Below are 17,604 nucleotides of genomic sequence, written 5' to 3'. Positions count from 1 at the left end.
TCTTGCAAAAAAAAAAGATGGCTAATCCACTGTGACCAACTGTTAGCCCGGGCTCATCAGCAATTAGTGATTTCTTACTGTGGCAACACAAGAGCCAGGCAAGGGGTAGCTATGGGAAAGCCCTCACAAAACTCCGAGGAGCAAATATAGTCCCAAATATTGCAGATCGTTTGGTGACCTTCTGCCTATCAGAATAAGGTATATGTTTTGAAGAATACAGCCTGCAAATTGTTCACCCTGTTCCACTAAGCCTACTAAATCATCTGGAGGTGTCCCAGTTTAGCAGAACTACAATCCCTATTAAGTGGCACTCATTGCCACTAAGCATCATTGGACTTACATGATTTCCCTTGTAGATGTCTGGATTAAGTGGTTTTGCCAACTAAGCACCTCCTTTTTCTGATTCAGCGGAGCGTTCTGAATCGTATGTATTTTACTGCTTTATGTACTTCAAATAGCATGAAAAGTGGCTGTTTTTTTGTCGAAATTAAAATACAGTTTATCTGTTGCACAAATTTTCAATACACGTGAGCTCCCAGTGCATGTGGAATACATTTCATCCCATCCATGTATACAGTCCCACATTATGTATACAGTGGTTTTCAGAGAGCAGCGAACAGCCTTCCCATGTACTTACCCTGCTCTGATAACATTCTTATGAAACAGAAATCATATGCTGAACGCTGGAATAATGTCAGAGCATAAAGGGAAGGAAAATAAATAAATAAAGAAAACCCAAATCCCGGCACCTTGAAAGCAAAGCTCTGAGAAACCGTCTGTCTCAATGGAAAGTCCTAAGGCTGGTGAATTTGGCCGCATTCAGAGCGTAGTTCAGCAAGTAATGCCTCTTTCATTGGCCACTCAAAGCTCTAGAGTCACATCTGTTTGTGCTGGCGTGAGATTGGCACGCTGCTCTCGCTGATGAAAGCTGAAGCGATGGTGCCAACCTACAGGGAAAAGCGTGGCTTTCAGGATTTTGCTTTCTTTCCTTTTCCTGCAAGTATTCTAATACAGTGCCAAGGCAGCAAAAGAGAGGCGAGCACACAAGTCTTCTTTGGAGGACAAGGGGAATGGAAGGAGGAGGGGGTGAGGAATAGCGGGGGGGAAAACATCGCGTCTGAAAGCTGAACCTGTCATAGATTTCTTTCTTTTTTGATGATAACAGAACAGGTCAACAATGATCTGGACCTCGTAAAGCAACTGAAGGGTTGCCATTAACTTCCACAGAAGCAGCTTGAGTCCCTACACCTCTGCATGGCAGCCATACATATCCCTTAGCCTTTAATGCAAGCCAGCCTGCTTTTCAAAAGATATTCTTTAAAAATTGCTTTCTCCTGAGGAAAGGCAGAACAAACCTTCATTTCTAAATAAGCTCAGACTCACAGGAGATGATGCTACGGCCCACAGATTGAGTCCCAACACAGAGCTCATGCGGGAAGGAAAATGAGATCCAGGGCTCTACACTTATGACAAAGCAGAGGCTGCAGATTGCTTGAAGCCCTGTTTTCCAATATGGTTCCCTAAGAAGCAGATGGAAAGCAGGGACAGGAGAATAATATACACCATACCTCTGAACACAGTGTCACCAGAGGGAAATTAGGGCATGACTCATGAAGCCTGATCTTACATGATTTGAGTGCCATCGTAGGGGAAGACAGACAGAATCTGAGGTTAGAGCAGGACTGAGATATCAGCTAGCCTCATTCTCATGCCTTGCAAAACATCTGAGAATAATTATCTCTGTTCCTTTTCTTTAATTAGCCTCGTGTCTCATTAGAGCAGTTCACTGCCATGTCTTTATTTACATGATGATATCTCCTCCACACCTTTGCTTCCCTCGTTCACCTAATCTTAACATCTCTCTTTTCCTTCCCTTAAAGCTCTTTATTTTAATGCTTTGATGTTGTATTGGCTTCCCCATCAACCTCTTTATGTAAAAGAAAAACAAAGAAAGAAAATCTGTACACAAACCAGCAGAGTCAACTACATCTTGACAAATCAAGCTATTAAAAAGTCGGGAAAAGCAGATTTAAAGATGAAAGCTCATCTTTAACCCAGCTTCCTTTTTCAGAGACCTTAATATGATCTCTTTATGTAACTGTTTGCCAATTAATTCAAAATATAACTCGAGCTGCAATGTCTCACAGAGACAGGCATTCATTAGGTTTGTGGAGAGTATATAGTTTTCAGATGCCGATTGATTTTTAAATCTCATTGAGATGTACAGAGCAAGACTTCTTTTAAAGCCATCAATTATCCAAACAACCACTGTTTAAATCTACACATTCACAAGAGGCTGATGATTTCACATGGGTGGTAAACAGTTCCCCTAGAAGATCAAATACCAACATTTCATCTTAGTGTAGCAACAAGCCCTGCTCAAACTATGACCTTGCTATAGGGAAAAACAGGAGTCACCATTATGGACTCTGCCTTTTTCAGCACGTTTCCAAAGCTTATAAGCAAGGACCACGTTCCAGGCTATGAAATCAGATTCTTAATATGTGATACTATAGAGTTTATAGAGTCATTCTGGGCATTTCATGGAGTTTGATATCACTTCCATCCTTGTGATGCCCTTGCATTGCATGCGTGGTACCCACTTAATGCTACTTCCCTGAAATGGTTCTGCTGATCCTTCATACTATACCTCACTAGCATATTCTAAAACATAGGGAAAGATAAATAAGCCATAAGCCCTCAAATATGGCGCTGAGGTTTAATGCTCTGTGCTTCAGGTACTCAGAGTACTCATTAGAAAAGGAAGTGTTTAATTGAGCTCAACAGATTTCATTCCCAATGATTCTTGAGTGGAATCAAAACTCCAAAGCCTGTCACTTTACAGATTTTTCTACTCCAGACTGACAGCCAGTGACAGATACCTAAATCCTGATGGAAACTAAGGTATTCCTGAATTTTTCACACATAAACAGCCAGAACGTGGTCAAACACAGTCCTGTGGTGCCATATTTACCATGACCTGATAGGACAACAGCCAGAACACCTCTTGGACTTAGTGCAGTAGACATTAGTTAGCTTCCAGGTGAGCTCTTCTGTGCAAACTTTGTGTTTACTTCTCCATCCTGTTATCTTAAAAATTCCTACCCAGATGTTTTTGTTACATCAATTGAACGTGGTAGTGCTACACAGCTGCCATGAATGTACAGAACACTAAAACCATTAGCTGTGCATTAACACCCATAGGATTTGTGGGAAACCATGTCAGCTCTGCAACAAGAAGGCAATCCTCAGCCCTGGTATGTTCTTCAAACACTGCAGTACAGGCCTTGTGTTAGACAGTACATGTTTGCAAATAGAGCACTTTGAGTATGGTAGGAGTCAGAGTTGTCAGGTGAAATAGGCCAGGCAGGAAATGAGAAATCAGCTGAGAAGCAGACTGGTAATGAGAGAGGGAGAGACAGTGCAAACAGAAAGTGGAGGAAGGAAGGCAGTGCTGCTGCCTGGTGAAATGGTCGACTTCTGGACAACTAGAAGAAGAGAACACAAGAGAAAATGCATTACCAGATGCATGGCAGCTAGGCATAAGGCAGAAGCTCTGGACATTGGACCAGGCACTCTCTTCTCTTGAACCTGGAGAGGCCCAGAGGAAATTGCACATCCCAGCTGTGCTACCTTACACTAGAGGATAAATTATAGAGAGAAAGAAATAAAATCAAAAGCACAGCTGGCTTTGCTCTGACCAAGTGTCCTTGCTCCTTTGGCCACCCTGTTCTTACCTCACAACCTCTGACACCATTAAAAGTTAAAGACAAAAGATGACAACGTAGATGAGTTCCTCAAGAGTCCCAAGATAATCACGATCCTGGTCCTGTCCTCTCTGCTCATACAAAACTACCAAAGAGAGGAATTTCCTCTGCGACAGCACATGCTGGAATCATGCCCAGGCCCACCATGGCTCCATCCCAGTCGTTCAGCATGGAGCCCCCCAGAGCTATTCACAATCAAGAGTGAATTCTATAGCCCCCTGCTTTCCCCTGCCCTGCTGGCAGCCAAATTCCAGTGCTGGCATTATGCAAATGGAGCTCAGTCCCCCTTTCCCCACTGCTCAGCTCTACGCAATATTTTATTGAGCTATTGTTTCTCTAAGACAGTACAGGAGACATCACATATTGTCCTCCTCTACTGACAGTCTCAAGCCACAAAGGAAAATATTCCTGCCCTTACAGATGAGGTTTGCAAGCACACGGCACATGCTTATGCCCCACTCATGGTAGTGTACTCACAACACCACCCTACAACCAAGTGCAGCCTATTTCCCTGGCTTGTTCTTCCCATGGGCACTAAGGTGCAGAACTCCTCACCCAACATCAGCCCATTGCAGCTGGCATACAGCTGTATTCCCTGCAGGTAGGGTTGCATAGCTGGGATCGGAAGGCATATTCCTACAGCACCAGGCTCTGCTGGGATCCTGCGCTGACTCGAGGAACCAGCATGAACATCCAAAGCAATTACAGAAGCATGCCTCGTTGAGGCAGTTCACTGGTGTAGCAACATTTTATTTCTCCCACCTGACAAAATAAAAAGCAGGAGAGAATTATTTGTCAACTCAATCCCTGTGTTAATCTAGTTGCAAGTATAATGTGATTTCCCTCCTGCCCCGCTAGTAGGTATTGCTACACCTTACATGTGGATCATTTTAATCTAATATAATCTGGCTGGCTAGGAAGGCTTCCCTCCACCACAGCTGCTTGTGATTAATGCTAAATATACACGCCAAGCTTCAATCAGCAAGAGCGCACATCTTAGCTAGCCAGTGTTTGGGAAAACAACAGTAAAACCTATAAATTCAGAAGATGTTGCAATGCTTTACACACTAAAGACACACCAGCCTTTTCAGAGCTGTCCTCTATTTGCCATTTCTTACGTACCATTATCTTTTACTTTTCTTTCTTTAAGCAAAATGGATTCAAAAGCCGCCGATCGCAGAAGATAAGAAGTGTCACCCTCACCTTTAGGAATAACAAACCATGGGCAAATACTCATTAACTACTTTGTCCTCTCCGTTTTACATTCACTTACTGCAAACTTTGGCAGAAGAAAAGCAATGCTGTTGCAACCAAGATCAAGCGCCTACATCATAATAAATAACACAAAGCCAATAAACGATAGCTTTTTTCATCATTATTAAATACAAACATGTATTCTTATTTTACTATAATTATCAAACTAGGATTAATATAATCTTGTATATTGCTTTCCTTCACGGTGAATTAAATTATGTTAAAAGTCTCCCACTAGTATTCTTACCCAGCAAGAAACATTTTAATTGTAAATTTGCCTTTTGGAGTCTTTGAATTACACACACGGGCACATTAAAAAAGGCAGTACTACGGATACTGTGTATCCACTAATCTGTAAATAGACTCCCAGTCCAGGACTCATCTCAGAAATGTGGCATCAATTGCACAGGCTCCCATTTAGTTTTAGTTGAATAAAGCCATACTAGATACGCAAATAACATCAAACTTGCCGGATTAGAAAGGGGCACCTCGTACTCTAAATCATGATTGTCAATCATCACCCAGGATTAAGGGATATAGTTTAAAAACCTAAAAGCAAGCACTTCCTTTTAACTTCTGCCTACTGCGCATTTTGGATTATCGCCCAGAAATAGCATTACTTGAAACAAGACTGCCTCCCTTCTGTCATTAAGGGGTAGTGCACCTTTACCAGCTGCTAACCTCTGTCAAGGGAGGGGGGGTTGGACAAAAAACCTCTCGGCAATGCACACAATTTAGATTGGAGATCGACTGCTGGCTGCGATTATATTTATAACTCGCTTTTCACAGGAAAAAAAAAATGGGGTGTTATTTTTGGCTTAATAAGCGCTTTCTGAACACAGCCGCCATTCTTATCACAAAGATGTAAGGCAGTTAAAAACCAAAGCAGCTACCCTGTGCTTACACGGAACTGGCAGCCTTCCTGAATCGCTGCCTTGCACTTGAAGGGTTTTGAGAGAAGTGCTTGGAATGTATTTCATTGTACTCCTAAAAACTGAGCAGCATCCCAGGGATAACTCCACCTGCCCTTCTGCAAGCAAGACGGCAAACACTCAGCCTTCCTTTTTGGTCCCCTCTGCTACTTTTCTACATTTCCTGGTTGAGCTACACAATGATACTGCACAGCCAGATTGCCACTTTTAACATCACTCCTTCCAGTCCAAAGAAGGCCATGGAAAGGCAAGGTTGGCCAACCAGCTCTGGGCATGGATGCGAATACAATGCATGCTCAGAACTGACCTCTGACTGGGAACAGCACTGGCTGCTCTTTCTGGTGCTTTACTCATTACTTAGTAGCTGGTTTTCCATGCAAACAGGTGGGAGGTTATCTGTATTCGATGTAAAATTCAGGTCTATCCGAGCTTTTGGCTAATTCCCCATAATGACTGTTCATAGAACATAGAATTACAAGGTTGGAAAGGACCTACAAGGGCTGATAATAGCAGGACTAGGGGAAATGGTTTTAAGTTGAAGGAGGGAAGATTTAGGTTGGATGTTAGGGGAAAGTTCTTTACTAGAAGAGTGGTTAGGTCCTGGAACAGGCTGCCCAGTGAGGTTGTGGATGCCCCGTCCTTGGAGGTGTTCAAGGCCAGGTTGGACGGGGCCCTGGGCAACCTGATCTAGTAAAGGTGTATGTTTGGTGGCCCTGCCAGGCAGGGGGTTGGAATTACATGATCCTGAGGTCCCTTCCAACCCGGGTAATTCTGTGATTCTGTGATTCTGTGATCTAGTCCAACTGTCCTCCCTCTACCACACCTACAGAAACCACAAACTACCACTAAAACATATCTCCTAGCTCCCTCATTTGTCTGCCTTCACACACTGGATGCAAACAAGGCTCAAACATGGCTAAATCCATGCAGAAAAGGAAGTACAGAAGGAATCAGGAAGAGAAGATGGACAGCTGTCTACACAAACAAGGGCCTGTCTATTTTGTTAAAGGTGGTTCCTTGCTTCTATTTCTCCAGCTGCCACCAGTCTGCGATACACATCCCATAATACACATCCATCCTTGTGAACTAAGCTAATGCTTGCAGAGCACTAAAGCATGCCACTTTACAGCACAGGCTCATTAAAGTTATTCAGGCATGTAAAGCCCCTTAAAACAATGAGATTTAAGCATCCAGATACTTCTGTGGATCTGAGTTTCTAAAATGGATGCTGCAGCACTGTGTCTACTACAATGGATGCTGTGATGTGCTGGGGGTGACCCTCCACAAGCAAAGTTTGCCTCCTGCATGAGGGTCTCACTCCCTCTGTATGCACATATCTATACACAAATACATCTGTAATATATTTAGACATACGATGTAGTTAGGTCTTAAGAAAGACAAGGACAAACTAAAGGAGAATCAAAGTCATTTCAACACTTCAATCCTATCCTACAAAACTAGGATTCATTCAACAGCTAATCAAAATCTGATTATTTATTTTTTGGAATATCTTAATCATTAAAGATGCTCACCAGAAACTAAGGACAAGGGTCATAGAGAATCATATCTTCAGCTGATGTAAACTGTCACAGCTCCACTGATTTCATCTGTGCTTCCACAGTCGGACTGAGTCAATGAACTTGCCCCTAAGGTACAGTTTACGATTGCATACTGATTAAAGAAAATATATATTGGTTCTTTAAGGGAAAAAACTCAGCTAAGGCTAATCTTATCAACATATAACCTTTTAATCAGATTATTGAAACAACATGTTCATTTATGAAAAGTTCAGCATTCTATTAAATTGCAAGCAACGTAGTGAATTGCAAAACCCAACAGGCTGCTTCATTGAATTCATGCAGCCACTCCTGGCAAAGGCATTCCAAATTTGAACTTAATTAATATTCCTACTCTTGGTTTCCATAGTTTCTTTTTAAACACGAGTACCAGCAGAAACTGGCAGTAACTTTACCCATATTCTCAATAATAACCCCCCTCTGGCTGTCAATATCTATGAAAGGAAAAATTTTTTGCATACCCCAAACAGCCTGCCACTTCCCTGTCTTTTGTCAAGGATATGTTGGCAACTTTCTTCTCTTTTTTGCTTACGCAGCTTAAGGATGCTTAACTGTTTCTCCACTTGGGTTACGCGCAAGGCGCCTTTTCTATTCCTCTTACTGTAATAGGAAATTAGCAGCCACGCTCCTCCAACCTCAAAGGAGGGCCAAGTTGCGTGTATTTGATCTGGTAACAAATTTCATCAAAATGTAAAAAAAAAATAAGTATCAAGAGCTTACATAGCTGAAATGTTCTCTATAACTTCCTGAAGGGAGGTTGTAGTAAGCTGGGGGTCGGCCTCTTCTCTTGTGCCATTAGTGATAGAACTAGAGGGAATGGTTTCAAGCTATGGCAGGGGAGATTCAGGCTGGACATTAGGAAATATTACTTCTCAGAAAGGGTGGTCAGGCATTGGAATGCACTGCCCAGGGAGGTGGTGGAGTCACCGACCCTGGGGGTGTTCAAGGAATGACTGGATGTTGTGGTGAGGGACACGGTTTAGTGGGAGCTATTGGTAACAGGTGAACGGTTGGACTGGATGATCTTTTTGGTCTTTTCCAACCTTGGTGATTCTATGATTTTGCTGGGGGAAAGTGTTTCACATCTCACCTAGGAACTTCAGAAACAGCTAATTTCCTTCTTGAGCCAAGGATCTGAATATGCTTTAACTTATGTTTTCTATTCCTATATAATAGAAGACTGTTCTTTACACTAGCAATCCTCAACCCAGCCTGAACACTAGTAACACAGACCAGTGAAGTCTCGCCCATTCACCATCAGGACAGAAAGCTGCAGAGAAGCATAGCATTGGATTGCACATGGGCAGGCAGAGAGAAAAGAGGTTATAATAATAATAACATCGCACCTTACTGTCTACATCCAGTACTGACCCTGCTTGAGAAGTCAGAGTTGGGCTGGATGGATTCCTGAGTTCCCTGTTAATTCAAATTACATAGATCTATCATATATGTAGGAAGACAAACTGTAAGACCTACACCTGCTGCACAGCTGAGTACAGCCGTAGCCAAATCAGCCACTCCAAAGGTTAGATAGACCACTGGAAAAAAACCCACCAAGCTGATAAAAAGATTAAATAAGATGATAAACTGTCACAGCAAGCCTATGGCATACTCTCAACAGGTACAGAAAACTGACAGTGATTCCATGAACAAGCTATCAAACATTAAGCATGAGGGCTGGGCTGGACAGGAGCCATATTTCATTCCATCACTGCTGACATCAACCACTATCTCCAAGGTGATGCAGAATGAGATGCCTGTCTTCGGAGTTCCACAGTATAAAAAGGTGATCTTTCATCCTGTCATTCCAAATTCTTCTCTTTTATTGAGTTGAACCAACTGGGTTCTGGTAGCAGTTGCCTCTCACATTGCCAGACGGGGAAGCTCAAAGCCACCTGTGAATCAGGAGGGGACAAGATGACAAGTAACTGCTTGACTGATGAAGATCCTATTATTGGAAGAGTTCCTCTCTATCCTGCCAAATACGCCTTGGCTGATGAGCATGCAGAGGCTTGGGAGGAGAGTTGAGGAGGGGGAAGGGAATGGTGAGGATCAAAACTGTCTCAACGTAAAAAAGGCCAAAGGGAGAGGCAAAGGAGAATGGCAACTCAGGTGAAAGCACCTTAGGAGAGACTGGACATGTAAGCAGCATTTTCCTCAGAGGGAGACAAATTATTCCTCCTTGATGTGAGTGATATCTTTCAGCTTTATGAACTCACAGAGTCCTAACCTGAGGGAACTGGTCATCGAAGATCAGAAAGCTCTCTGCAGCTTAATACTTTGTGGGAACAAAAAAGATTTTGTGACTTGCAGTGCATTAACATAGAAAAGAACAAACACAATGGCAAGAAATCCCATTCCTTGATTCATAGGGGAAAAATAACGCTTCAGTCTCGCTGGGAAGCACAGCAATGGTCTTATCCCTGTTACAACCAGACAACATGTGCTAGAAATTGGATCCAGGAAAGTAAGAGGGTAACAGCAATGAGGACATGAGGGCAGCTCATCAACAGGGCCCTGCAGGAAGCAGACAGACACAAGGTGCACCCAAAAGGCTGCCAGAGGAACTCTAAAATATGAAAAAGCCTAACAAGTCATTCCGACCAGGGCCGGCCGGACTCTACCATGAAGGAGACAGAACGGTGATCAGTGAGGAGGAAGAGATCCAGAAAATCAACTTCCAAGGACAATGGAAGGAAGTTGGTTTCTAAGAGGAACCACTGACAGAACAGACGGATGGCGTCTGTAGATTGTCTATCTTGCACTGCAGCTCAACGCACAGCCTCAGACAAATGCACAATCACCAGTCAGCCAAACGGTCAGACAGCAGCTGTCACTCATGCAGGCAGAGCTGGGATCCAAGGGGAAACAGGATGAGAGGGCCTGCTCCTCTCTGCCAAGGACCAGCAGGTGTGGGAGCGGAGAGATGCCAAGCAGAAGGGAACCAAGCTAGAAGAAAACTCATTTTGTTTGAAGTTAGCCAGTGTCAGATTAGACAAATCAAAGACTTGCTTAGAGTAAAGCAAAGAGAAATAAAGGAAACATTTCTCAGATTTCAGTCCAAGCCTTTTGTCCAGTTTAACCTCCTTTCTCTTTTTCCTCCATTTCCTCATTTTCTTCATCAGTCACAGAATGGCCACTCCAGAATAGACTCATCTTTTGGCTTTCGGATCACCAAAGAGATGAAGATCAAAGCAACCTGGGAAGCACAGTTTTCATGCCTGCATCACCACGTACACTGATGTGTCTTTTTGCACAGCATTGCCAATGGAGATAAATCCATAAGGAACATGTGCCATAGTAGCCAAAGCTACAGTGCAGCCTTCGTAAAGGCAACTATTGAACACTGCAAGGCAGTATCTGCCTGCTATCAAACCCTCCGCTCTCTAGTCTATCAGCAGACTTTCAAGCAAAAGAAAACCAGCTCTAGATTCTTCCATTTCCAAGGGAAAAAGGAAATCCAAAGGGCCAGGCAAGCTGGAAGGGCTGAATTCATTACAGACAGTCTTCGGGGGTCAAAATAATGAGTATCAATAGGCTTTCTTGGCCTCCACAAGAGGTTGAGGCAACCTTACCCCTTAGGCATCTCATTTGAGCTGATCTAAACAAGCTTCTCATTGCCTGTATAACTGATGAAGCAGCTGAGATTTCTAGGAAGCAAATCATCTGTCCTACTTTAGTTATATGCCAGGATGAATCAGACTTTGGAACAGCTCCCTTCTCTTCACCCATCTCATAGCAAATCTATACAAGTACAACATAGTTTTTAACTTCACAGAGTGGGAACTCTGATATCAGTACCTGTTGATGTTACCCTGCCCCGAGAACTACCCTACTTTGCCTCTAGCTCCATTTTGCATTGCACTGCAGAACTGCAGTGCTTTCTTCTATAATCTTGTTTTATCTCAGCATTGGCTCCATTCCATTTTCCCCTTGGAATCCACAGTCTGACATCCAAAAAACTTCTTTTTTATATATAATTTATTTAATTCTGTGGAATGTTATGTCACTCTCTTCTCATTTCCTCAGCATATCTGGCCCTTCTTATACCCATTTTAAAACGAATAAGTTCTGCATGAGAATGAGAGCCACTTCTCATCTACCACAGCATGAAGTAATTTGCTAGCACTTACAATTAAAAGAAAGTACACTTCATTTCCATTCAGAGTTTGAGACAAGTGTAAGAGTGGATCTGACAGCACAACATATCAGTCGCAAGATTTTTTAAACCAAGTTGACAGACTCTTACAAGTTTCTAAATGTAAAGGACAGACATTTCCTCGGCCCAATCAAGTCCTTATTCATCTTGATTCTGTTCTTCCAGAACTGCACTTTCTCCCTTAGCTGATTTTGCTGTTGATTTCTGCCCTTGCATCATGGCGGAACAGCTGAGCACTAAGCAGTCCCTTAAACCATTATTTTCTGCCTTCTCTTTTAAAGCCAAGCTCCTAACATTTCTAAATGCACCATTCTTACATGAAACAAAACAGGAAACTGCCCACCTTCCTGTTTGTTACCCCAGCCCTGCAGGCATTCAAGGCCAGGCTGGATGTGGCTCTGGGCAGCCTATACTCTGGTGGCTGGCAACCCTGCACACAGCAGGGGGTTGAAACTGGATGAGCACTGGGGTCCTTTTCAACCCAGGCCATCCTGTGATTGTATGATATGGTGGGCCCGAATTGAACACACCTACACATAATGAGCTGCACAAAGCATAGCTTGGGTTTTCTCAACATCTTAAATGGGAAACAACCTACACTTCAGATCACATCACCACTGTACAAAGCAACCTCCCTCTGGTGGTCTGATCTGAGGGTACATTCAGAAACAGTTTCCTAGAGGGAAACTGACAGCTGCATCCCACCCTTCCCCTTCTCCATACACACAACCTGCAGTATTATTCCTATAGAAGCGCTGATTAACACAACCAAAGAAAGTAATTTCTTTTAAAGCAAAGGGTCTTTGCAGTGCAAAGACTTCAAGTGGATTCTGCCCATTTTTGCAGGAACTACCATCTTCTACACTTGGGATTTGCATCTTTTTGTCCCCCAAAAGCCACTTCAGCCTACTTTTCCATTTCCAGAAGACAGGTATTTGTTGTTGCTAACAAAAACACCACCTTAGCACCTAACCTGCCAACAAATTAAGTGCTATCAGCTCAAACACGCTCCACCGTCTTTTCTGCAAGTTACACACTGGTCATGGTAGGTTTTAATTTGATTAGTGATTGGACTAAAAGCAGCTAAATAAAAATTATAATGCCCAAGAGCCACTTAGACTTGTTCAGACACTTTAAATACCAAATCCCTTCAGCAATATAACATTATCTTTATAGACAAAACTGAGTTTAAAAGTACAAATCTAATTGATCTCAAGTGCATTGGAATTACTATATTTAGCCACTGGATTATGTACTGCAGAATGCCTCATGCTATGTAAGCAACAAAACTAATTGTGAAGAGACAAAGGTATGTGTCTAACATGCTTATGGACTTGTGAAAATGCACATTTTCATTGAAGCTGGCAAAGTTACAGCTGCTAACACCAGAGGAGAATCTGGCACAGTGCCTTATATTTTGAGTGAACATAAGCCAACTATTTCTGGTCTCCTCTAGAAGACCTGGAGTTCAAGATCTGCCTCAAAATTACTACTTAAGGCTTTCACCATTGCAGAGCAATAAAAAAAGTGCTTTTTAAAAGACTTCCTTTACTTTAGTCTTGAAGTTCATTGTAGGCATTTATGACAGACCATCCTCACAACTGCTTCCCTGAGATTAACATATACATCAGCATATACACAATAAAATTGTTAAAGGGCACAAAAAATAGATTAAGTAGTCTGGCTGAACATCAGCTCACATCTGTCTAGAAAGGGAGGTCATTTTAGTGCCTTTGGATGCATGGGTGGGTTCTGGATGCTTTGAACCCTGCTGTTGCATGTGTCTCTGAACATCCCTTTGAGGGAAAAGCAACTAAAGTCCATTATTTCCCCCAAACATAACATATGCCCAGGCCTGCAACTCACCAGAACACACCTCAAATCAAAGCAGCTGTCAAGAAACACTTGCAGACAATATGATTCAAGATATCCTTCTAAAACTTCAGTGTCTCAGCCCATGCCACACTTCCTATTTAACAAGGACCAGGACTCACTTCTTGCTACTCCATCATATTTAGGAGACACGTTCACTGGCTGAATAGTCTGTCTCTACCATTAGAGACTTCCAGAAAGATGTATTAAGAGGGAAAAACAACAGCTTACAAGCCAGAAGACAAAAGCAGGTCCTATAAATAATAATTCATGAAAATCCCCAGAGGGAACCTACCCATCGAGCTCTTAAAATGAGGTTGTATCCTACTGTTGATACAAAGGATTGAGCTTTGGAGGTCTCATTTCAACAAGTTTCCTGCCAGGCTGGGTAGAGCAGAAATGAAAGATGTAGATCAAAAACTCCACACTGAAGTAAACCTTTCTGGCCTGAAGGGTATTGAGTTGTGTGGCCATTTTTGGGGTTGTTTTATTTTTAAATGAGAAATTAAAGACACACAAACTGGGAAATAAAGTTAAGTTGAATCAAGCCCAGCTTTGCACATTTCAACAATTCACTGCTGTCTGCAGAACACAGCAGTATAAATATTGCTATCTCCGTTAAAATGAATTTTAATACATGTTGCACAGTACATATTAATATAGAAAAATACATGTTATCAGTGGTGTAATGTTGACTGTGTACTAATCCATTCCACCTGCTCAAATATTAGTGCAAATAATTATATATTTGTAATGCATCATTGCCGTTTAGTTTGAATCTCTGCCTCCAGAATAAATGTTTCTTTTCCGAAGTTGTTTGCTATTATGAGTAAAATGATATATATTCATACTCAAATTGACTTTGGGAGGATAAGTAAAATGAGCAACCTTCAAAAACCCACTTGTCTAAGACTTAGCAAGTTATTTTAATGAATTGTTTACAGCAAATAGGACGTTACGAAAATGTTTCCAATGTGTTCATATTAGCTGGCTTTACTACAACACACGTCGGAACAGAAGAGTTCCAAACGACTGCCTTCACCTCAGCTGATGCTGCCAGCAGAACTGTAACCGTGTCTTTCAACAGAAGTTACTTACCTTGCTTTTGTTCTGCTGCTGCATGGTTAATCTCTCTATGAATCAATCCGGGACATCTCAGTGAAGTTCTGCCTCTCTTTTCAAACAGAGGTGGCCTTGAGGAGGCTGGACCCTTGGTAGAATGCCAGCTGCCATCCCCACCATGCTGACGATAAAGCTGGGAAAGCAGGAATTCAAGATGGGAAAGAACAGACTGCAAGTGCTTGTTTGTGACATGATACAAATATGGATCAGGTGCCTTGGCTAGAAATGAAGTTGGGATAGGGCCAAGACTGACAAGGGCAACCCTGATAACAAATGGGATGAATAAATTCCAAGGGAAAAAGGTGGTACAGTCAACAAAGAAGAGAGGAGAAGAAACAGCCCCAAATTATAGAGCCCCATTGTGCACCCAAAACGAAGGAACCAAAAGGAGAAACATCTTTTAGTCCATTCTCCTTTCTATCCCTCCTAAATCCAAGTTGGAGAAAAACAAAAGAGCACAACAGGCTTCAGCAACAGCCACTGCTGCCATTATCCCTATTGGCCTAAAAGCACCAGGATCCCCAAGTACCATTTGTTTATTTCATGCTCTGGCAGCCTCATGAGACCATTTAGATTTTCAGTAAAATGCCAGCTTTCAAAGAATATCACGTACCATAAAATCAACTGAACAATCCAGTACTTACAGCTAAGCACCCTCATTAGAATCACACAGGCCATTCTCTCAAATGACATTACAGAGGGGCACAGTTCTGACCTTGCACGGACAACAATCTGTAACTCAAAGCTCCTGGATCAGCCTATGAAGGACAAACAAAAACCTCTTCTGTAGCACAAAGGTGACACAAAGGCTTCACATCACACCGTGCTGAAGCTTTGGAACTGGGTAGGGCAAGGGCATGCACAGAGCAGATGTGCTGGCCCTTACCTTGCCATAGGGGTGACTTTCTCAGCTATGTCACAGGCAAGCTTTAGCACAGCAAGTATTCTGCCACAGCTTACCACCTGGATAACTTTAAGAAGAAATTCTTTACTCAAAGGGCAGTGAGGCCCTGGCACTGCTGCCAGAGAGCTGTGGGTACCCCATCCCTGGGGATGCTCAAGGCCATGGATGGGGTCTTGCACAGCCTATGCTGGTGCAGAGCAACCAGCCCACAGCAGGGGTTTGGAACTAGATGGTTTTTAATATCCCAACCCAAACCATCCTATGAGTCTGTGAATTTAGTCACATGGGAGAGTACATTAAACAACAGACCTGAAAAGATGAAGGAAAACGGGGAAGTAATAAGGTAAAGGGGAATGGAGACAAACTCTTCCACCTACCAGGCAATGTGGAGCTGAAGATCCATTTGGTAGAACGTAGAGGACTCTTAGAAGCCATGCTGAAAAAGTTAAAGGGCTTGCTCTCTGTTAACAGTGGGGAAGGAACAGTGTGGTCCTGAGAGGTCTGGAAAGGAAAATAGGACACAGAAGTAAAGCTAATAGAATACAAGTTAAAAAAAAACAAAACCAGGGCTTCCACACAGACTAAAGGCTGTATTGACACAGGATAAGCAATGCCCCATACAAGTGAAAAGAAGACAGGCAAACACAGCTGCTTCTCCACTCACAGATAAGCAGAAGACACAGAAATCTCCTGCCACCAAAGAAATAAGGAAAGTGGAGAAAAAAAAGACAAGCCCTAAGCAGTGTATGTGGCTGGACAGGCAATCTCTTTCCCTCCCCTCCCCTTGAACAGGTGTAAAAACAACAGTGAAAGAGAAAACAAACAACGTGCCAGCCTGTCCACTTGATGTCCATAGAGAAAATATTGCAGCGTTGGTAGCAAGACATGAATTCTGCCTCTATTTACAAAAGGCAGAAGTGACGCCAGCATGGAGCAGAACAAGAGGATGGGAAAGGTGCTCCTACCTTTCAGGTGTCTTCGAGAAGAGCAGCTCTTGGTATCATGCAGGGCTTGTCCTCCCTGATGCTCTTGTGATGGAAGTGTAACAAAGAGCTGCTACTTGCATCTAAAATGAGACAAGTAATCACTGTTATGTTTCGTAGAGACATAATTACCACCACAGCCCAGGCTGGTTTCCCCGCCCATGACTTGTAGAACTCAAGTGCTAATACAAACTGGAATAGTTACACAATAAAAACTTAATCCACAGAGTATCACTCCTCGCTGGGATTTGTTACGACATCTAAAACTGAGTAAATTTGGAACTGAAGGTCTCTGAAGGAAAGGCCTACATATTCCAGGACCGATACTGGGACACAAGAGGCTTCTCTCCAACCTTTTCAAATCACTCTAGAAGAGGCAGAATTTTTATCATGTATTTGCCTTATTTCCTACAAACCCAACTCAAGTTTCTCTTGCTGATTGTTTCTGAGACAAACTAACCTTCCCCCTATCAGTACCATGTAGTTCTCCAGTCAAGCAGTTACTCACCATTATCCACATCGCTGCAGTCTTGAAAGAACAAAACCAGGCTCAACTCCAGCAATCCTTTCATCCTTCTGCCTAACAGCACTGTGCAGTGCTGAGGCACTCCTGATCCTCGCAGCAGAAGCAGGCACAGCTCACACTGCAGCACTCCCACCCATCCTTCAGAGTTGATTTACAGTAGAGCATGGAAAGCTTCTTCCTGCTGAACCCATCAGCTTCAAGATGAGTGAGCAGCTCCAAGGCCGAGTATTTCAGCCAGCCCCTCCTCTAGAGGCTCACTTCATTTCAGGATGGAGCTGTAAAGAGATTCTAATTCCAATCCTGCTTATTCCCCTGGCTCCATGTGTATGCCAGGTTTCTATTAATCACATTTTAACCTCCCACGTGATATGCTACAAAACTACTTGTTCCCCGAATCCTTTTAATTCACGTCTCTGTTTCTTCCCCTCACCTAAAAATCTGGACTTTTCTATTTTTCCAAGCACTTCCATTTCCCAATTTCATTTTTATTCGCGTTGAAAAGCCTTCT

This window comes from Coturnix japonica, chromosome 5 (genome assembly GCF_054131305.1).
Source record: "Coturnix japonica strain WE chromosome 5, WE-NBRP24, whole genome shotgun sequence".
NCBI lineage: Eukaryota > Metazoa > Chordata > Aves > Galliformes > Phasianidae > Coturnix > Coturnix japonica.
This window is presented reverse-complemented; position numbering follows the sequence as displayed.